This window comes from Littorina saxatilis, linkage group LG7 (genome assembly GCF_037325665.1).
Source record: "Littorina saxatilis isolate snail1 linkage group LG7, US_GU_Lsax_2.0, whole genome shotgun sequence".
Lineage (NCBI taxonomy): Eukaryota > Metazoa > Mollusca > Gastropoda > Littorinimorpha > Littorinidae > Littorina > Littorina saxatilis.
This window is the reverse complement of record NC_090251.1, coordinates 54,746,742-54,767,598: the sequence shown is the minus strand read 5'-3', so window position 1 is coordinate 54,767,598 and position 20,857 is coordinate 54,746,742. Positions and strand designations below refer to the sequence as shown.

Below are 20,857 nucleotides of genomic sequence, written 5' to 3'. Positions count from 1 at the left end.
TTGTTCGTGTATGTATGCGCGTGACTGAGCGTGCGTTTGTGTGTGTCACTGTGTGCGTTTGTTTGTGAGCGCGGGAGGGATACGCACACGGGCGGGCATGCATGCGTGCACAGGCCCGCTCATCCGTTCTGTAGCGTACGTGCGAAAGACTACACGAGGCCAGCTAGCGGGCTTCATTTTCGCTTTTTCAGCTCCAATTTTCAATCTTGTCTCTGTCAACATTGAGTTTAGATCCCTTTCCATCACGTGTCTCTCTCAGCTCCTCTCAGATTTCTCTCCCTTTACGAGAAGAGTTCTTCCCCTTTATTGGCATATTTCTCCCCCTTTGCATCTCGTTTGCGATACAGTTTCCCATCATGCTGTGCGCCGAGCTCTTTGATTGCGATTCCCTTTTTTCATTCACAGTACTTCTATCGTGGTGTTATACAAGTAACCCTTTTTCTGTAGGTTATACAGCTGGCTATTTCCGGTGCTTTCTGTTTCATAGTGTACATGTCTTTTTGCGCCAGCCTAAAAGGCGTCTTTCAATGCCTACATCGCCGCTGTTTTCTGAACTGAGGGGGGAGAGAGAAGAAAATATAACTTCGCATTGACTTGGGCCCGCAAAACGAATTTCTATTGAAGTATTGAGCGCTCAGGAAATGCTTTTTGGCATCCAATTCGGTCGCTTCGTCCCCTCCGCGATTTCTTCCCCCCTTTTGCTAAAGCCGGCGATTTCCCTATGGGGGTAAAATGTTGAGTTTTGTGCGAGGTGTACGTGTGAATCGCGCTTTTGTTCACTGAGCAGCTAAGGGGGGACAGTAAAGAAATAAGAGTTGTCTTGTGTGCCGTTCGTTTGTGTGTTTGTTTGTTTGTTTGTATATTTTGTTTTGTGGCCGATGGCATGAGTGCACGGCTTTGGACGGTTGTGTGCGTCATCGGTGAAGGGTAGATTGAATGAACGATTGCTTTTGTGAGCTGGTGGGAAAAGTTTGGTTGACATTTTTGAAAGTGTTATGAAGTGAGTTTATTGGTTCGTTGGCTTGTTGCTTGCTTATTTGCTAGCTTGGTAGTTAATTGGTAGTAAGACAAAACCTCCCACCCTCTCGATTTCTCCTCATTTTTTTTAAGACCAACCTTTTTTATTTTCAATGCGTATCCTCTGCACATACTTATACCTCAATTTAAGACGCCCTCCTTTTCAATATAGGATTTTGTCAGCTTCTTGAAAGTCTGAACAGGAGGGTTCCACTGTATTTGGTGAGATGGATTAAGGTGGCTTTGTCGGTCGGTTGGTAGTTTGAGATTGGATAGTTTTACAGTCGAACCTGACTATAACGACCACCCAAGGTACCGACCAAAAGTCGTTATAGACAGGTGATCGTTGGGGAAAGGTGAGACTAGTTAGATAGAAAAAAAGCTCTCCGGGGATCCTCTGGTATGGCTTAAATGGCCATGTGGGCAGCATCTAGAGGTGGTCGCTAGGGCATGTCCGACTGAACTACTGAATATTGATTATTTGATAAATGCATGTATTGTAGATTGCGTTAGTGTAGATATAACGGACTGTTAGTTTAGCTGACCAACAACATTATTGATCATTTGAATGAAGGACTGGTTTCTGATTCATTGATTGAAGAATGGACAAAAGTAGAAAAAGGGTCGCTCACTGATGGATGCAAAGACTGACCAACTGATATATGTGTGTGCTTTTGGAATTGCTTTCAATGACACGGTTTCATTCAATCACAAAGAATTGATCTCTGAGAGCCCACTTTGTGTGTCGATAACTCCCTCAATACACGCATGCACGCGGATTTGACACGGGAAGAGAGCTAGCTATAAATTTGATAAAACATGAAAATGAAATGGATCATCACAGGCCAGAGTGAAATGAATATTTACACACCAACACAACGGGTAGAATAGGAAGGGTAAGGAGGGAGTGACGGGGTATGGGGGCTGAGGGAGGAAGAGACAGAGAGAGAGAGAGAGAGAGAGAGAGAGAGAGAGAGAGAGAGAGAGAGAGAGAGAGAGAGAGAGAGAGAGAGAGAGAGAGACTTAGACTCAGACTCAGACTCAGACTCAGACTCAGACTCAGAACTTTATTACAAAAGGATAAAGGTTTCAGGCAAAGCCTATTCTTCCAACCTGTCCTTTATACAACACATACAGACATTCTTTCTTTATTTGGTGTTTAACGTCGTTTTCAACCGTTCAAGGTTATATCGCAACGGACAGACGCACATAAACAAATATAACTTCAATCATATAAAATACAGAAATACATTGTATGGAATGCAACACAATGTGCATTTAAGGAGAACTCAAAAATTACAAAATTACATTGACATAGTTATACCTTTCATTTGGGAATAAAGTTGCTCCGATCAGCTACACATCCGTTAACACTAGTACAAAATGTTTAACAAAATAACAATCGAACAAGACATTTCATTCACGAATGATGTGTGAACGTGACTGTCTCTTGAACATTTTCACTGAAGTTGCATTTCTTATCTGTTGGGGGAAGGAGTTCCAGAGAAACGCTCCCGAGAAGGCTAAGCTCGATTTGTAGAGGTCTATGCGAGGTATAGGAGGGATGATTTTTTTTTTGTAAGAGAGAGAGAGAGAGAGAGAGAGAGAGAGAGAGAGAGAGAGAGAGAGAGAGAGAGAGAGAGAGAGAGAGAGAGAGAGAGAGAGAGAACTTTGAACTTTGAACTTTCAACTTTGAACTTTATTACAGGAAAGATAGCATTAGGTCCGTAGGACCTTTCTTACAGCTAGTCCTGATCTAAGCAAAATGGTTATAATCGAAATGGGAATACATAGGAACAAACTTTTTATGATGAAACGCAGACACACGCAATAATAGTAATATAAGAATAAGATCATTTTTTATCGACATGTGATATACAGATATACAACCATACATTATTAGAACACACACAGAGACAGAGAGAGAGAGAGAGAGAGAGAGAGAGAGAGGGGTAGACATACATACAGACAGACGGACACACAAGAAGGCTGCCTGTGTCAGATAGGCAGAGAGCGAGAGGCACACAGACAAACAGGCTGACATATACTCGGGGGGAGAGAGAACGAACGAACGAACGGACGAACTTTATTACTCAAAAATGGAGATTTTAGGCTCACGCCTAGTCTTACAATCTGTCCCTGCTAAACTAAGACATAAAAATAGAGACAATAAAAGGACAATCATCAATCACAATCATACAGTATTACAAACTAGGGGGGGAGAGAGAGAGAGAGAGAGAGAGAGAGAGAGAGAGAGAGAGAGAGAGAGAGAGAGAGAGAGAGAGAGAGAGAGAGAGAGAGAGAGAGAGAGAGAGAGAGAGAGAGAGAGCCTACGCGTGTTTGTGCGTGCGTTCGTGTTTCCGTGCCACGTGCTTACGAAGAAGGAGAAGCCAGAATGCAAGAACAGATGAACATAAAATTAAAAGAATGGAATGAAAACGAAATCATTCAATGCATCTCCAGTTCTCGTAGTGCCAAGAAAGGAGATTTTTGGCAATGTTGAAATCCATGGGAAATTGAGGTTTTCAGAATGGAAGAAAAGCAGATAGATTAAAAAAAAAAAAAAGTTAAGCGTTGATGAAGTAAGAAAGAAAATTATGAAAAATGTGCGAAAGAATGAAAATCATGGTCAGAGAAAGAAGGTGAGAGGCGAAACGACATGGGGGACTTGTACATTTAACAAAACAAAAACATAAAAAGACACGGAACAGAACATATTGGAGTAAACTAAAAAGTAAAATCGAAGTTTTGTAAATGAAAGAAAGAAAGAAAGAAAAACAACAGAGGAATTTAAGGAGAGAGAGAAGGAAAGACATGACAAATTGGTAAAAGAAACAGAGAAACTTAATCTTTGAAACAAAGAAGAAAAGAAAGGCAAATAATACAGACAATCAAAAAGAAGAAAAGCCTAACGAAGCCCACCCTATACAACAAACACTTAGGCTTAGAGCCTATTCACCCTATACAACAAACACTTAGGCTTAGAGCCTATTCACCCTATACAACAAACACTTAGGCTTAGAGCCTATTCACCCTATACAACAAATACTTAGGCATAGAGCGTATTTCATTTTTATATTTAGTCAAGTTTTGACTAAATATTTTAACATCGAGGGGGAATCGAAACGAGGGTCGTGGTGTATGTGCGTGTGTGTGTCTGTGTGTCTGTCTGTCTGTCTGTCTGTGTGTGTGTGTAGAGCGATTCAGACTAAACTACTGGACCGATCTTTATGAAATTTGACATGAGAGTTCCTGGGTATGAAATCCCCAGACGTTTTTTTCATTTTTTTGATAAATGTCTTTTATGACGTCATATCCGGCTTTTCGTGAAAGTTGAGGCGGCACTGTCACGCTCTCATTTTTCAACCAAATTGGTTGAAATTTTGGTCAAGTAATCTTCGACGAAGCCCGGACTTCGGTATTGCATTTCAGCTTGGTGGCTTAAAAATTAATTAATGACTTTGGTCATTAAAAATCTGAAAATTGTAAAAAAAAAAAAAATTTATAAAACGATCCAAATTTACGTTCATCTTATTCTCCATCATTTTCTGATTCCAAAAACATATAAATATGTTATATTTGGATTAAAAACAAGCTCTGAAAATTAAATATATAAAAATTATTATCAAAATTAAATTGTCGAAATCAATTTAAAATCACTTTCATCTTATTCCTTGTCGGTTCCTGATTCCAAAAACATATAGATATGATATGTTTGGATTAAAAACACGCTCAGAAAGTTAAAACAAAGAGAGGTACAGAAAAGCGTGCTATCCTTCTCAGCGCAACTACTACCCCGCTCTTCTTGTCAATTTCACTGCCTTTGCCATGAGCGGTGGACTGACGGTCTTGCTGAAAAATGGCATTGCGTTCAGTTTCATTCTGTGAGTTCGACAGCTACTTGACTAAATGTTGTATTTTCGCCTTACGCGACTTGTTCTTTGCTGTGCAGAAGATGACACCATTTCAATGTTAGTTGTCACTGGAACATGCGGAACGTGCGTGAAATGAACACGACGAGCTTTAGAATATATGGCCTTTATTGCATGGAGACACGACAGCAAGACTTGTTTTGGCTCAAAGATTTATTTCTTCTTTTGTAAACTTCGACAGCAAAGAGTGTTGTTTTTGCTACAAGATTCATTCCCTCTAGTGTAAGCTAGCTATTATGTGCACCACCACAAGCTTTGCCATGGGATAAGATTATCCTTGCATCCTGACCGCTTCCAGCTGCAAGTGGTCTTTATATAGACAAGCGGTCGTTATGGAAGGGTGAATTATACCGTTAAGAACCTCATCGGGGTTGTCTTTTTACATTTAGTCAAGTTTTGACTAAATGTTTTAACATAGAGGGGGAATCGAGACGAGGGTCGTGGTGTATGTGTGTATGTGTGTGTGTGTGTGTGTGTATGTGTGTGTGTGTGTGTGTGTAGAGCGATTTAGAGAAAACTACGGGACCGATTTTCATGAAACTTCACATGAGAGTTTCTGGGTATAATATCCCCGGATTTTTTTTCTCATTTTTCCAATACATGTCTTTGATGATGTCATATTCGGCTTTTAGTGAAAGTTGAGGCCGCACTGTCACGCCTTCAATTTTTGATCAAATGGATTGCAATGTTGGTCAAGCAATTTTCGACGAAGGCCTGACTTTAGTATTGCATTTCAGCTTGGAGGCTTACAAAGTGATTGATGAGTTTGGTTATTAAAAATCTGAAAATTGTAATTAAAATTATTTTTTAGAAAACGATCCAAAACTAATTTTATCTTATTTTTCGTCATTTCCTGATTCCAAAAACATATAAATATGTTATATTAGGATCAAAAACAAGCTCTGAAATTTAAAAATAAGAAAATTAAAATTAAAATTAAATTTCATAAATCGTTTAAAAAACAATTTCATCTTATTCCTTGTCGGTTCCTGATTCCAAAAACATAAAGTTATCTTTTGTTAGGATTAAGAACAAGCTCAGAAAGTTAAAAAGAATAGAGATACAGAAAAGCGTGCTATCCTGCTTAGCGCAACCGCTACAGCGCTGTACTGGCTTGCCAATTTCACCGCCTTTTCCACGCCTAACCATTCTATACGGCCTTGGTGAAACAATGCAGTGAGTTCGACAGATTGACTAAAGGTAGTAATTTCGCCTTGTTTATGGTTGTTACAGACCGGTGGTCGTTATTAACAGGTGGTCACCGGGGCAGGATTAGTATTTGTAAGTTTGGAAGACTTCTGTCCAGAAGTGTATGTGAATAGAATATAAACGCTTATTGTGTCCTGTTTCTTCACCTTCCCAGGTAGTCTAGTGGTTAGGATTTCGCGCTCTCACCGCGACGGCCGGGGTTCGATTCCCCGTCTGGGAATATTTTTTTCCAACACGTTATTTGTGTACTGTTGAAAAGAGCACGGCTGTTAGATTCGTGTTAGACTGTAACATAGTTTTGTTTTATTCCTCAATCATACTGCCATACAGTTGTAGTCTTCGGTTCGAAAAATCGAATGTTATGTCTCATTCATAGAAAGTGCAACACAGTATGGGTTCTTCTGTACTGTCTTTGTAAATGGGATATATTCATTTGAACTAATCACGGAATTGTATCTGCTGTATTCGCGTCTGCGTCACAGCCTATTTGTAAGTTTGTGACACGGTAAATCTCAAGTAAATTTGAAAAACAATATACATAGCAAGTATATTTTGCAAAAATAGATTTTTGTTATACGCGTGAAAAGGCAGAGAATGTAAGAAAACATTTTGTGAAGATATGAATAAAGGAAAAGAAATGACAATTAAAGAAACACCCCCACCCCCCATCCCATCCTCGCAAGATGTTTCCATTTCGAACGGGGTTAAGGAAGGAAATGAACACTTTCATGGTTTTGCAATTCACACAAAATTGAAGTTCGATAGAATTGGGGAGAAAAAAAATAAACAAGTGAAAACAAAGAACAACACCACCAAATCAACCAACAAAAATAAAATAAAACCCCACCGAGCCCATTCGAACAGGGTTTTAGGGGTTAGAAGCCAGAGAGCCCTCCCCCCCCTGCATAACCTATTGTGACATTTTCAAGGTTTGTGATTAGGTCCAGGGAAACATGTTTAGCGGGTCTTAAGAAAGTGTTTACTCGTCTTTCTCCACGCGGACCCGGTTCGATATGAGGCACGTCCAAATTGAACAGAGGGGCTTAAACCCTGCTTCTTGTTTTACTTTTGTTATTTGGATTTGGAAAATCTCTGTTTGCCATAGAAGGGCGGTGGAAGCGTGTGCGTGTGTGAGGAGGGGTTGAGGGGGGTTGGTGTTGGAAGGGGGTAGGGGGGGGGGGAGAGAGAGAGAGCTGTGAATCTGAATCAGTTTTATTGTCATGAATCATGGAATGTAAAGGATTTATTACACAGTGATTTTATGTTGCTGTAAGATAACACTTCTATTTTTCTCTCTCTGTCTTTGAGGCTGGGGAGAAGGGGGGGAGGGGGAGGGGGGGGGGGGTGGAGCTCTGCGTTGATGCTTACCATTGTCGATGTTTTCGTAATTCTGGATTCCATTCTTATACCAAATAAAAGACAAGGCTCAGACTTCGGACTGCGATATTTTAGAAGTTGACACGTTATTACCGTTCAAACATTTTCAACACTGAGTGTCGCGGAATTACAACAACGACAGTGCTTGTATTTATTTCCCTTTCATGGTTTTTACAACACTTTCTGTGCAGACGTCCGTAGTTGAAATACTAGTTTTTACCGCTTACACATTTACAGGAGGCAGCAAAATCTGGACGCATTTCGAGATAATCCGTTACTTGTTCAGATCAACAAGCAGCAAGGGTTGACGTCAGTCAGTCTAACATAACCGCCTCTCTGCAATCATCTGGCTAATTTCTAACTTACTGCATTAGGTCATGCCCAGATAAAGAAACAGTGTTGCTGTTTGTGGCATTGCCATTTTATTTGTAGACATTTTTAATAGCCTCGAGACACAATTATACGCGGAATGTAAGCCAGGTCCACGGCTAGTGCCATCCGAAATGGGCTGAGGGTCTGAACTGTGGATGGATATTTTCTAACTTGTTTCATACTGTGTACATCTTCAGAGAAAACTATTATACGTGTCGTTTTAGTGCGTAAGGAAAGCACGTTCGAAGACATTTTCATAGGCGCGGCCATTCTTGGCGTGGATGAGTATGCTACTTGTATGCTGCAATAAGCAGGGTTAGTTTAGGTCAAGTTTGTTTGATTGCATCCACTTATTATGCTTTGGCTGAGTTTATAATAATGATTAAAACAAATGAAGATACAAATCCTAAAATAGTTGTAAGCGCCTCACAACAAAATACAAAAATAAATAATTCTGTAGTACACAGTGCCAAATCAAATAGTTATATACATGGAAATTAATTTACAAACGTGTATGCTAGCTAAATCGTTCGGCTTTACTTTTAGCTAATGCCGGCTTTACACATGCGCAAAGTAAGATATTCATCAACGACCGTTCTCCTAAAAATCACAACATAATTAAAGAAGAAAAGGAGGTGCTACGGGAAAGAAAAAAGGCCATGCCCCTTCCCCTCCCCTTCCCCGTCCCTTCCCCTCCCCTTCCCCCTTTCAGTCTCTAAATGGCCGTTGTCAAGCCGGCAGGGGAAGGGGAGAGAGAAGTTGTTGCGATGATGTGATGTGTACCTTACGCGCTCCATCAGTCAATTTCACCACGAATGACCTCTCCCCTACCGCCCCTCCCTGACTCAGTGACCCGGGGGGTGAGTAATTGTGTCTCCACCGACCCTTCCCCTAGTCTTTTCTCCCTTAACCCTCCCCCTTCCCCCCAACCCTGCCCCCTGTCTCTCTCTTCTTCATGACCGTTCTTTCTGTCTTGAAATGTAGTTCCTGCCCCTGCCCCACCTCTTCTTTTTTTCTCTCCTCGCAGTCTCAGACACGAGACTGTGTCATCTACACACAGTCAACGTGACGTAATTTTGAGATTTTTTGTAAAAGGGGGCGGGGGTAGGGTTATTGGTTTTGTGAATGGGAGAAAGGAATGAGTTTTGTCCCTTGACATATTTGAAAGGGGAGGGAGAGAGAGAAAGAGAGAGAGAGAGAGAGAGAGAGAGAGAGAGAGAGAGAGAGAGAGAGAGAGAGAGATTGAGATAGATAGAGAGAGAGAGAAAGAGAGGGAGAGAGATAGAGAGAGAGAGATAGAGAGAGAGAGGGAGGGAGGGAGGGAGGGAGGGAGGGAGAGAGAGAGAGAGAGAGAGAGAGAGGGAGGGAGGGAGGGAGAGAGAGGGGGGAATAGAGAGGGAGAGACAGACAGACAGACAGACAGGCAGACAGACAGGCAGAGACAAAGAGAATGCATGTGTATGTTTGTTCTTTCTTTCGGTGTTCGTCACCATCATCATCGTCCTTGCACGGTTGTCATAATATGTTGCAGATTGACGTTGTTGTCATTGGCAATTTGGAAAATTAATTCAGCAATAAATAAATACATAAATACACACATAAATTATTGCATAAATAATTCCATCAGTCAATCAATCAATAAATCAATCAATCAATGAATACATCAATGAATGAATGAATCAATCAATAAATCTTGCTGTGCACAGTAATCAGATTGGCTGTTGATTTTTATCGTATGTTCAAGTTTAACTGGTATTTATAGGGTGTCTAAAAAAAAGTACCCCAAAAGACATTGAAACATCAGTACTGAACAAGTCGCGTAAGGCGAAATTACTACATTTAGTCAAGCTGTGGAACTCACAGAATGAAACTGAACGTAGTCCGCCGCTTGTGCAAAAGGCAGTGAAAGTGACGAGCCTGTTTGGCGCGGTAGCGGTTGCGCTGTGCTTCATAGCATGCTTTACTGTACCTCTCTTCATTTTTAAGTTTCTGAGCGTGTTTTTAATCCAAACATATCATATCTATATGTTTTTGGAATCAGGAACCGACAAGGAATAAGATGAAATTGTTTTTAAATCGATTTCGGAAATTTGATTTTGATCATAATTTTTATATTTTTAGTTTTCAGAGCTTGTTTTTAATCCAAATATAACATATTTATATGTTTTTGGAATCAGAACATGATAAAGAATAAGATGAACGTAAATTTGGATCGTTTTATAAAAAAAAATTTTCTTCCAATTTTCAGATTTTTAATGACCAAAGTCATTAATTAATTTTTAAGCCACCAAGCTGAAATGCAATACCGAAGTCCGGCCTTCGTCGAAGATTGCTTAGCCAAAATTTCAATCAATTTGATTGGAAAATGAGGGTGTGACAGTGCCGCCTCAACTTTTACAAAAAGCCGGATATGACGTCATCAGAGACATTTATCGAAAAAAAGAAAAAAAAACGTCCGGGGATATCATTCCCAGGAACTCTCATGTAAAATTTCATAAAGATTGGTCCAGTAGTCTGAATCGCTCTACACACACACACACGCACAGACAGACAGACAGACACACACACATACACCACACCCTCGTCTCGATTCCCCTCTCTACGTTAAAACATTTATAAAATGGAAAAACTAATATGTAAGCTAATACGCTAATATGTACGCCAGACCAAGAAACCTACAACAACTGAAGGCAAACATTCTCAGAGAAATCCAGAACATCCCACAGGAAACATTCCCCAATGTAATGAACAATATGGCAATGAGGATGCAGTCTGTCATTGGAAAACGGAGTGGTTGCATTGATCACGTGGTGTGAAGAAACAGACGATCTCAACTGAAAGCTGTGACCTGGGGACAACACTTCCATGAACTGACTACAATATCACGCAAAAATGATTTCAATAAAGTTACTGACTTGTCTGTAGTATTGAAAGAAAATCGGGTACTTTTTTGTTGAGACACCCTGTATATTCTAGGCAATAGCCCGGGCAGATGTATAATTATGGTGATTTTAAAAATGGTCCGTGCGGGAAGTAAGATTCTTTTAAGTTGTAACCAACAAGGAACAGAAAATCCGTCGTTTTACCTTCTTCTTATGCTCAGTTTAGTCCTCATAGATCCGAGAGTCGTTTCTTTTTAGGTGTACGTGTACTTTTAGTAGCTCAACAACTTCCTTGCTCGATTGATAAGAAGCAGTTTGTGTATAAGGCACAAAAAAAATTTGTCTGTTTCTGGTCACCCGACCGACCCTATTTCGGCGCCGACCCTAAACTTTTTTTTTCCAAACTCAAAAAAACTTTTTTTTTTTTTGGGGGGTGGTAAAGGACAGGGTGAGAAAATGAACAACAAAAACGTGTGAAAACGAAAGTCCGCTGACGATTTGTAAATGTGTTGAGTGTCTTGTCTCTATGTATAGTGAATCCAGTCTCTTTGCGCGATTTTTAAAGTTAGTTTTATTGGTCTACATTTGGGGTAAAAAAAAAAAAATTAAAAAAAAATCCCGACCTACCGACCCTATTTTTTTTAGCCATGTTACCAGAAACAGACAATTTTTTTTTTGTGTATAATGTGGGTGCGTTAATGGTTGGTGTTGATTGCCAATTTTGATTGGTTGTATGAATTTGTGGAGGAAGTTAAACTCTTTGTAATTTATACATAGCTGAGAAAACATGTTTCTGAGTGTTTACAATCAAAAACCAGAATTAGAAGCCTTGGACAAAAGCATTTTGACACATTTTCCGGGTATAAAATTATATGGACAGTTAATGGAAGCAAAGAAATAGTTTGGAATATAAATTTGATTTTTGTTGTTTTAATTCTTTTGTTCAGATTGTATCGTATGACCGTTGAGGATAATGAAGGTAGAGATTAAGAAATTAGAGATCCTTTTCTATTGTGCGGACAAAACATATGTGTGCATACTAATTAGCTTTAGGAGTCGAGTGCTTGTGTGCGCTCGACGTGCACACAGAGGCGTAATTGCAGTATTACAGTGTTTATCTTCCATTCAGCTTAAAAGACTACTATGCTGACGAAAACTACTGAGTGTGTCGAAAGGGGGCGGGGGGGGGGGGGGGGGGGGGGGCAGAGCAAAGAGAGAATACGTTTATCCCACATACCAGAGCGAGACCACCCATTCCATAACTAAACACGTTTTTTTTTTGTGTGCGTGTGTGTGTGTGTGTGTGTGTGTGTGTGTGTGTGTGTGTGTGTGTGTGTGTGTGTGTGTGTGTGTGTGTGTGTGTCTGTCTGTCTGTCTGTCTGTCTGTCTGTCTGTCTGTCTGTCTGTCTGTCTGTCTGTTAGTCTGAGTAGAATATCTTTGCTGAATTAATTTTGCAAATTGAAATTTGTGTCAATTAAAAATTAACATAGCATAGCATAACATAACATAACATAACATAACATAACATAACATAACATAACATAACATAACATAACTAACATAACATAACATAACATAACATAACATAACATAACATAACATAACATAACATAACATAACATAACATAACATAACATAACATAACATAACATAACATAACATAACATAACATAAATGTTTTGTTTTTTCAAATGTACAGGAGTAATTGAGCCTACAAATGTACTTTTTATATCCAGCCCTCGCCCAGTTAGGGACTAACATGATAAGGGATCACCACACGTGTGGCACAAAATGAAGAATGAAGATACATGTATTAATGCAGGATTGGCATGGGATGGAAAATATAGAATGGTGGAAAGGGAAGGGAAAAAAACAGAATGAAAATGGAATGAAAACTGTAAGATGGAAACAGATTTAAAAGCGCAGGGCATACGAACACTTACGAGCGGAAAGGATATGCAGAATAATGGAGACAATGACAAAAGGTGACGTTTTCATGTCAGTATGTCCCAAATGACATCACCAGCACATTTTTCATTCTATCTAATCTGTTTTCGTTCTAGTTTTTCTAATAACATGCGTTAACAGGACCGGCACGGTTGGCCTAGTGGTAAGGCGTCCGCCTCGTGATCGGGAGGTCGTGGGTTCGAACCCCGGCCGGGTCATACCTAAGACTTTAAAATTGGCAATCTAGTGGCTGCTCCGCCTGGCGTCTGGCATTATGGGGTTAGTGCTAGGACTGGTTTGTCCGGTGTCAGAATAATGTGACTGGGTGAGACATGAAGCCTGTGCTGTGACTTCTGTCTTGTGTGTGGCGCACGTTATATGTCAAAGCAGCACCGCCCTGATATGGCCCTTCGTGGTCGGCTGGGCGTTAAGCAAACAAACAAACAAAAAATGCGTTAACAACTGATTGTCAACTGGAATGGAAGAGCACAAAAAGTGTAACTTGATATGTAGTTTGTTTCTCTAGAGGACAAAAATTGTCCACTTTCATGCAGTGTGTCCCATGCAACATACATTTGCCAAACAGCTATGTGTAAGTAGATTATTTGTTAGTGGTATAGAAAATACTGATCAACAATTAAAGTCAGTTTTCACATTCATTTTCTACCTATTTCTTATTTGTTTATTCTTTTGGCAATGGGGAAATGTCAGCGATCGTGTGTCATTCGGGACAGTAGGCATGACACCTGACCTTTTGTCACTGTCTCAAGGATGGTATCACTGGACAAACAGACAGACACACAGTGGTGACAGCCAGGGACAACATCGCACGACGCAGGTGCTAAAACCAAGCCGCTACAACGGGAGGAAAAGCTACAGGGGGGGGGGGGGGAGGGGATAATGAGCTTCAAAGGACAGAGGGAATTAGCGATGGGTTATGTCCACAAAAGAAGAGATTATAGGTTCCCAGTGCAAAACGACCATCTGATGGGACGCCGAAGGTGGTGCAAGAAATCTTTTGGACGAAGAATCCAGCAGGAAGGGCAAAGAAACAAAGTTGATGATGGGTCGAGGGACAGCGGGTGGGGGATGGGAGGGGGAGGGAGAGAGGGAGTGGGAGGTGGGGGTGAGGTTTGAGGACACAGCAAGACAGAGAATCCATAATGGGTGCAGAGGGGCCAAAAGCCAGGAGGAGGACATTTAAGGTGGAGATGCTAGGGGGGAGGGAGAGAGGGAGTGGGGGAGGGGGGGAGAGGAGTGGGACAAGTTCTCTTTGTCTTACTGGCCGTTCATACCGATATCCCTGACCATCTTAGATCTCAAGGCTTCGGGATCAAGTCTGGATTGGTCCATCATGGCTGATGACAAGGCCAACATACGTGGGTGGGGGGGGGGGGGCACATCTTGGGGATGAGTTGAGGTGGATGGACGGATATGAAGGAAGGGTGGAGGGAGGGGAGGAAGGGGGGGGCCGCTAAAGATCGTCGATGGAGTAGAAGGATACGAAGGATAAGATGACTCCTCCTTACTGGCAAGACACAAAAGGACGCAACGATGGCTGCGAAGGCTAAGGAGAGGAAGCCATAGGCCTAGGTTAGGCTAGTCTCAATACAAAAAGAAGGCTTCGGAACTCGCTGCCAGCCCTAGCGTCCAGTTCTATTTATCTATTGTGTTTGCAAGAGTGCCTGCTATTGGAACAGCATCTAAGCAAGGGGGCCGGGGGTGTTCCTCTTCACACCTGGGGCGAGAAAGGCACACGGGGCCCGCTGTGTGCTCGGACACCTGGTAAAACAAAGGGAAGGGGACAGCCAAGACCGCCCGCTCTTAAGCACGGAAGGGGGGGGGGGGGGTGGGTGGGTGGAGGGGGGGGAGGCGGAGAGGCTGGAGGAGGGGGATGTAGGGGGAGGTAAGGCCAAGCTCTCTCTTATTCCATGTGCGATTTTATTCTTTTTCGTTGCGTTGCAGCTTTTGCATCGTTGACACTCTTCGCCTTGTCCTTTTAATTCAACACCCCCCCCCCCCCCCCGTTACCTTTTCCTCTATATGCCCCCCTCCCCTCTTTCCCACACTTCCCTTTCTCTCCCTCTCTTTCTTAACTCTTCCTCTCCTCAATCTTAATCCTGCACACAATATGCTGTCGAGGTTGCGCTCCCAGGACGCTTGCCCATCCATTTTAGAAAAAGAAGTTGAGGTTGGGGGGGGGGGGGGAGGGGGGGAAGGGGGGGGAAGAAGCCAGCAGCCAAGGAGAGGTGTTGGCTCCAACCCTTGTACATACTCCAAGGTTCGAACCGTCGTTCTTGTTTGACGCCTTGGTGCGAAGGGAGAAGCTTGGAAAAGCAAACCCTTCCAGCCAGGAGCGATATTTGGGCAAATTTGAAGAAATGCTAAAACAATGCCCAGAGAACTCGGGGGCCTTGCAGTATATGTGCTGTTTTCCCAAGCCTCTTGTGTTTTGTCTTTTGTCAAGGTGTGAATGTCCAGCCCTCTCTCTGTTCAGCCCATTCCCCCCCATCCCCTCACTGTTCTTGTGTGTGTGTGTGTGTGTGTGTGTGTGTGTGTGTGTGTGTGTGTGTGTGTGTCTGTGTCTGTGTCTGTGTCTGTGTTTGTGTGCGCGTGTGTGTAACCATGCGTGTGTGTCCATGCGTGTATGTCCAGCCATGCGTGTTTGCTTCTGTCTGTGTGTCCGTGCACGCATGCTTCTGTGTGTGCACACCTCTATGTGCGTGTGTGTGTGCGTAAGCATGTTTGGCCCAAGTAAATGTTCTTTGGCATATTTGGCAGAGGGCGACGGCAGATGGGAATGGTTCGGCTTACGTGCTTTTCACATCTTGACAATAAACCTTTTGTAATGGCAGCCAAGAGCCTGGGAAAAGAATAAATCAGACAAACACAGAGGTATGAAGAGTTCCCGGATGACACGCTCTTATTAGCACGGAGTCAACACCAACTTCACAAACTAAAAATTACTCCCAATGTTAAACATGCTGCGAATATTGGTATTGTTTTTCCACGAGGTTCAATAAGTTCTGGTCCTAAAAACTGTGACTTAGAATAACTCATACAGAGAACATTGGAAATGTTTTCTCTTTTGAGCAAATCATTATACTAGCTGGCAACTCCAACAGTTCTTTGAATACAAACAGAAGAATTATCCTGTTTAAAAAAAAAATCCCGGCACAGTTTAACAACGTTATCTAGGCTGAGTATGATCAGGTGTACACCATTTTGAATTACTCTGAACCCGAAAGATACATGAAAATCTGCAAATGCTTTCTAGTGGGTAGAGCAAGTTTCGGTGAAATCAAACTTCAGAATTACTCTGAACACAACACATCAAGGGAATACTTCAAATGTGGTATATGGTAAGCAAGTCCTGATCTGTAAGAAAATTACGAATTCAATATTACTAGTAACACAAGATGTGTTTTGGGGTTGTGATGATGTCAGCAGCTTTGGGATGAGTTCGTCACGTCACCAGCATTTGGGGTAGCCCAAAATGTGTCACTTTGTATGCAAAGTACATGTACCTTATTGCAGGTGTGCGTGTGTGTGTGTGTGTGTGTGTGTGTGTGTGTGTGTGTGTGTGTGTTTGTCTGTGTGTGTGTGTGTGTGTGTGTGTGTGTGTGTGTGTGTGTGTGTGTGTGTGTGTGTGTGTGTGTGTGTGTGCCTGTCAGCCTGTCTGTCTCCCTCTCAGTGTCTGTATCCGTGCGTATGCGTTCATATAGTCTGTTGCTACGGAAGACTGCGTTTTAAGTATATTCCCCCACCTCGTATGACCTTTGCAAATGGCGGCGGACATTGAACCATATTTTTGCTGGTAGCGAGCGTTGACGTCTCTCAATGTATCAAGTGCACTATTTATTCTATCACCGACACGGTGGCCTAGTGGTAAGGCGTCCGCCCTGTGATCTATCTATCGTGCATGCTGCGCCGTCATTTCACCTTTATGATTAAAATCAAAAGTCTGATTCGTGTTTATGTGTGTGATCGGTTTTTTTCTTTCTCTATCTCCCCCTCTCTTTAGTGAAAATTCAAAGCTCAAACAGTAAGCTGCAAGAAACGAATCTTTGAGTGGATGCTGCAGTTCTGCAGTGGATGCTGCAGGGTATCGCTGTGCATCGTACACTTTGGTGTGCTGCTGCTGTAAAGGTTTCGGGAGATCTCTTGCACATGTGACATAACTCCAAAGATAATCTGTCATATTTTGTGGTCGAAAGTGTTGATGATTCGATGTAAAAGGAGGGAGGGCAAAGGAGAGAAAGAAAATGTGTGTGTGTGTGTGTGTGTGTGTGTGTGTGTGTGTGTGTGTGTGTGTGTGTGTGTGTGTGTGTGTGTGTGTGTGTGTGTGTGTGTGTGTGTTACCTTTTCCACAAATCTGTCTGACGGACTATATGTATACAGAACTAGAATATGTTGTTGATTACTTTATTACTATATGACTTCTTTATTCTAAATGTCTTGTCAATGTTTTGCATAGTTCACTATAAGTATATAATGTGAAACCGGATCTTCAGGATTATCCACACATGATATATGTTTATTGCAAATGAGTGTGACACAATGAGTTAGTTGTTACCGTTAGACTTTTTTCACTGATGAGCGAGTGCTGATTGTAAAAAAAAAAAAAAAGCATTTTCGTTCATCATTACCCTCGTGAATAATAAAATATCTTATCTTGTTTTTATCTTATCTTATCTTATTTATCTAAATGTTCTCAAAGTTGTAAGTTCTCACATGTACATTTCCCAAAGTCGTGTTTTCCCACAGCTCTATATAGTGTTCGCACATTGAGTGTTAATTACACCCCCGGTATAGGGGTGTGTATAGGAGTCGCTCCATGTGTTTGTTTGTTTGTTTGTGTTCGCATATAGATCTCAAGAATGAACGGACCGATCGTCACCAAACTTGGTGAACAGGTTCTATACATTCCGGAGACGGTCCTTACAAAAATTGGGACCAGTCAAACACACGGTTTGGGAGTTATTGGTGGATTAAGATTTTACAAGGACTTATAGAGGGAGATATTAATGGTCAAAGGGAAATAACCTTCTCAGTTGGTGGCAGTGAGAATGGTTATTTCCCTTTGACCAACGGGGGTGTTTTTCCTACCTCGGAGGAATTTCTTGTTCTAGTGCATTTTCGGGAGCTCTTGGTTTTTACATCGTTTGAACGCTTTTCATATCCACATGTAGATTTCTCCGAGCTCTGTGTTCGCACGCCTACATTCCAAACACTCCATTTTGCCACAGTTTTATCTGTCCCAAATCTATGCTCTTGTAGCTGCTGTTCAAAGAGCTCTGCTTTGCCACAGTTTTATCTGTCCCAAATCTATGCTCTTGTAGCTGCTGTTCAAAGAGCTCTGCTTTGCCACAGTTTTATCTGTCCCAAATCTATGCTCTTGTAGCTGCTGTTCAAAGAGCTCTGCTTTGCCACAGTTTTATCTGTCCCAAATCTATGCTCTTGCAGCTGCTGTTCAAAGAGTTCTGCTTTGCCACAGCTATCAATGTTCGAAGCTTTCTGTTCCCATAGCTTCATTTAGTACATTCTTAGACTGCAATATATGTTCCTTATATGGGCGTCATTTTTAATTTCCATCTATGGTAAGATGTGTTATAAAGTTCTGGCCTTGGAAAAAAACGAGGAAACCATGCTGTAACTTTCTGAGCATGCGCTTTGGAGAGCTAACCCATTGTGTAATTATCTTTATCAGTTCACTGACCCTACCCTACAGGTAGGTTCCCCCCAAGCCCAATGTTCGCACAGCTACCATCCTCAAACCTTATACGTCCCCGTAGCTACATGTTTTTTTGTTTTGTGGGGGGAGCTTGCGGTCCCCAGGTTTATATTTTCCGAAAACATAATTATGTCCCCACTGTTACATTTTAAAGCTATTCTCAAACAAGGTTTCGATTTTCTGACAAAAACGTCAGTAACTATCAACTAAGCAGGAATGAGCGAATTCGATATCCACTCGTGTCAAAGGCATTTGGTTGTGGTGAGCGAATGACATGGACATGGTCCACTCCAAGAACGCCGCACGCTCTACAGAAGCAACCGGTAATTTGCCGCTGAGTGTTCGCAGCAGGTTAAGAAAGAGAAAGCAGGCATCAAGTGTCACCAACTCTTTGCATACACCTTCCCCATCACAGGTCTTTGCCCCTTTCCCCCATCTCCTCATCTTCCAACCCCCCCCCCCCCCCACTCCCTCGCACAAACCCAATTTTTCAATAAGAAACATGAAAATCAATGTCAGGAAATTAACAGGCGGCCCTAAAAATATCTTTAACTGCTGCCACCTATCGATTTGCGGGCAGTTTATTCGGCGTTATCAGCCGTTTGACCTCCTTCTCCTCCTCCTCTTCCCTCGTCCTCCTCCCTCTCCTCCGCCGCTTCTTTCCCACATTCTCTCTAGGTGCGTCTACGTTTCCCTGCTCTATTTCTTTAACTCTATCTCCCGTCTCTCTCTCTCTCTCTCTCTCTCTCTCTCTCTCTCTCTCTCTCTCTGTCTCTGTCTGTCTGTCTGTCTCTCTCTGTCTCTCTCTGTCTCTCTCTGTCTCTGTCTATCTCTCTCTCTCTCTCTCTCTCTCTCTCTCTCTCTGTCTCTCTCTTTCTCTTTGTCAGATTGTAAGAATAGGCCTAGCCTTAAATCTTTACCCTTGTAAAATAAAGTTCAATTCAATTCTCTCTTTCTCCTCCACTTTCTCTTCTTCTTCTTTTTCTTCACTCTTCTCCCCCCCCCCCCCACACACACTCCTTCCCTCTTCGTTCTTATTGTCCGTGTTCTTGTAATATTTTGTTATGCATCTCAAAATGTCTTCGTCTCCGTTCTTTGTCTTTTTCACTCTCATTCCCTCAATCTCTTTCTCAATACCGACCCATCTCCCTCTCTCTCTCTCTGTCTCTGTCTCTGTCTCTCTCTCTCTCTGTCTCTCTCTCTCTGTCTCCCCCCCCCCCCTCTCTCTCTCTCTCTCCCCCGCCCCTTCTTGACCCGACATAGGTGTGTCAGCTTGCTCCCGGAAATAACGCGTTCTTTGACGTCACTGCTGACGTCATCTGGGCCATATGTGGTCTTGTCAATTTTGAGGTTTTAAGTCGAAACGATCACCGCTTTGCTTTTGTTCCAGTATGAAGAGTTAAAGAGAGAGAAACACAGAGCGGAGAAAAACGGTTGCCACGTTGGAACTCTGTGATTGGCACGTCAGAGACCGCAACAAATCCGGTTGAGACCAGTTCTATGGATTCTAGAGCTGCGGAAATGGTTGAAGTGTTTGCACACCACGACGAACGGACCGAGTGACTGTGAAACTGTAGAGCAAGATGCCAGATTGAAAGCGAAATATTACCAGCTATTGTGTTTTCAGCCTGGCAATAGGGTCCGATATTTAGACGAGACAAGTATAATGCCGACGAGTCGAAGACGAGTAGCATTATACTTGTTCGAGTCTAAATATCGGACCCTATTGCTACACTGAAAATACAATAGCGATTATATAGCTGTTCTGACCTTGATTTGTTGTTCCAAACTTACAAAATGACAGTTTTTGCGTCGATGTGTTGATCTCAGGTTTTGATACAGACGCCGTTTCTTATGCGCATTAGTTTTGCGCAGGCGCCACACTGACTTTGGAAAAAAACCTCGATTTGACAACACAGCTGTTAAACAGCTTTTTATTAGTTCATTCGTATACAACAACAAAAAGTTTGAGTTTTTTAAATTTCGAACAAGACTACTAATTAAGTAGATGTGTACTGCCGGGCAGTACATACCCCAAGCGAAGTCGTCCATCTGTGTGTACATGATTCTCTCTCTCTCTCTCTCTCTCTCTCTCTCTCTCTCTCTCTTAAAATGTGTCATCGATGACGTGTTTTCATACTTGCTAATGCGGCAGGCTAATCATGACGTCAAATTGAAACTTCTTGAAGTCTCTCAGAAAGGGACATGAAAACCATGTGGGGGTTACTGGTTTGGGCTGAAAAAAAACCCAACTCCACCTAAAATTCAAGCGCCTATGGGGCTGAATTATGCAGCATAAATTGTGAAACATCAGGATATCTCACACTTTCAATTCTGCCATCATGTCAAATCTGACAACAAACCTACCCACAAAATGTCATAAATA

General features: G+C 42.1%; 1 protein-coding gene and 1 non-coding gene across 4 annotated transcripts in view; both read left to right on the top strand.

Moving 5' to 3' along the window:
* LOC138971841 (protein fuzzy homolog) overlaps positions 1 to 20,857 on the top strand; it is a 138,205-nt gene that overhangs the window by 45,848 nt on the left and 71,500 nt on the right. The window lies entirely within an intron of this gene.
* Positions 6,307 to 6,378, top strand: Trnae-cuc (transfer RNA glutamic acid (anticodon CUC)). Its single transcript has one exon. It is a non-coding gene; the product is annotated as a tRNA-Glu (tRNA).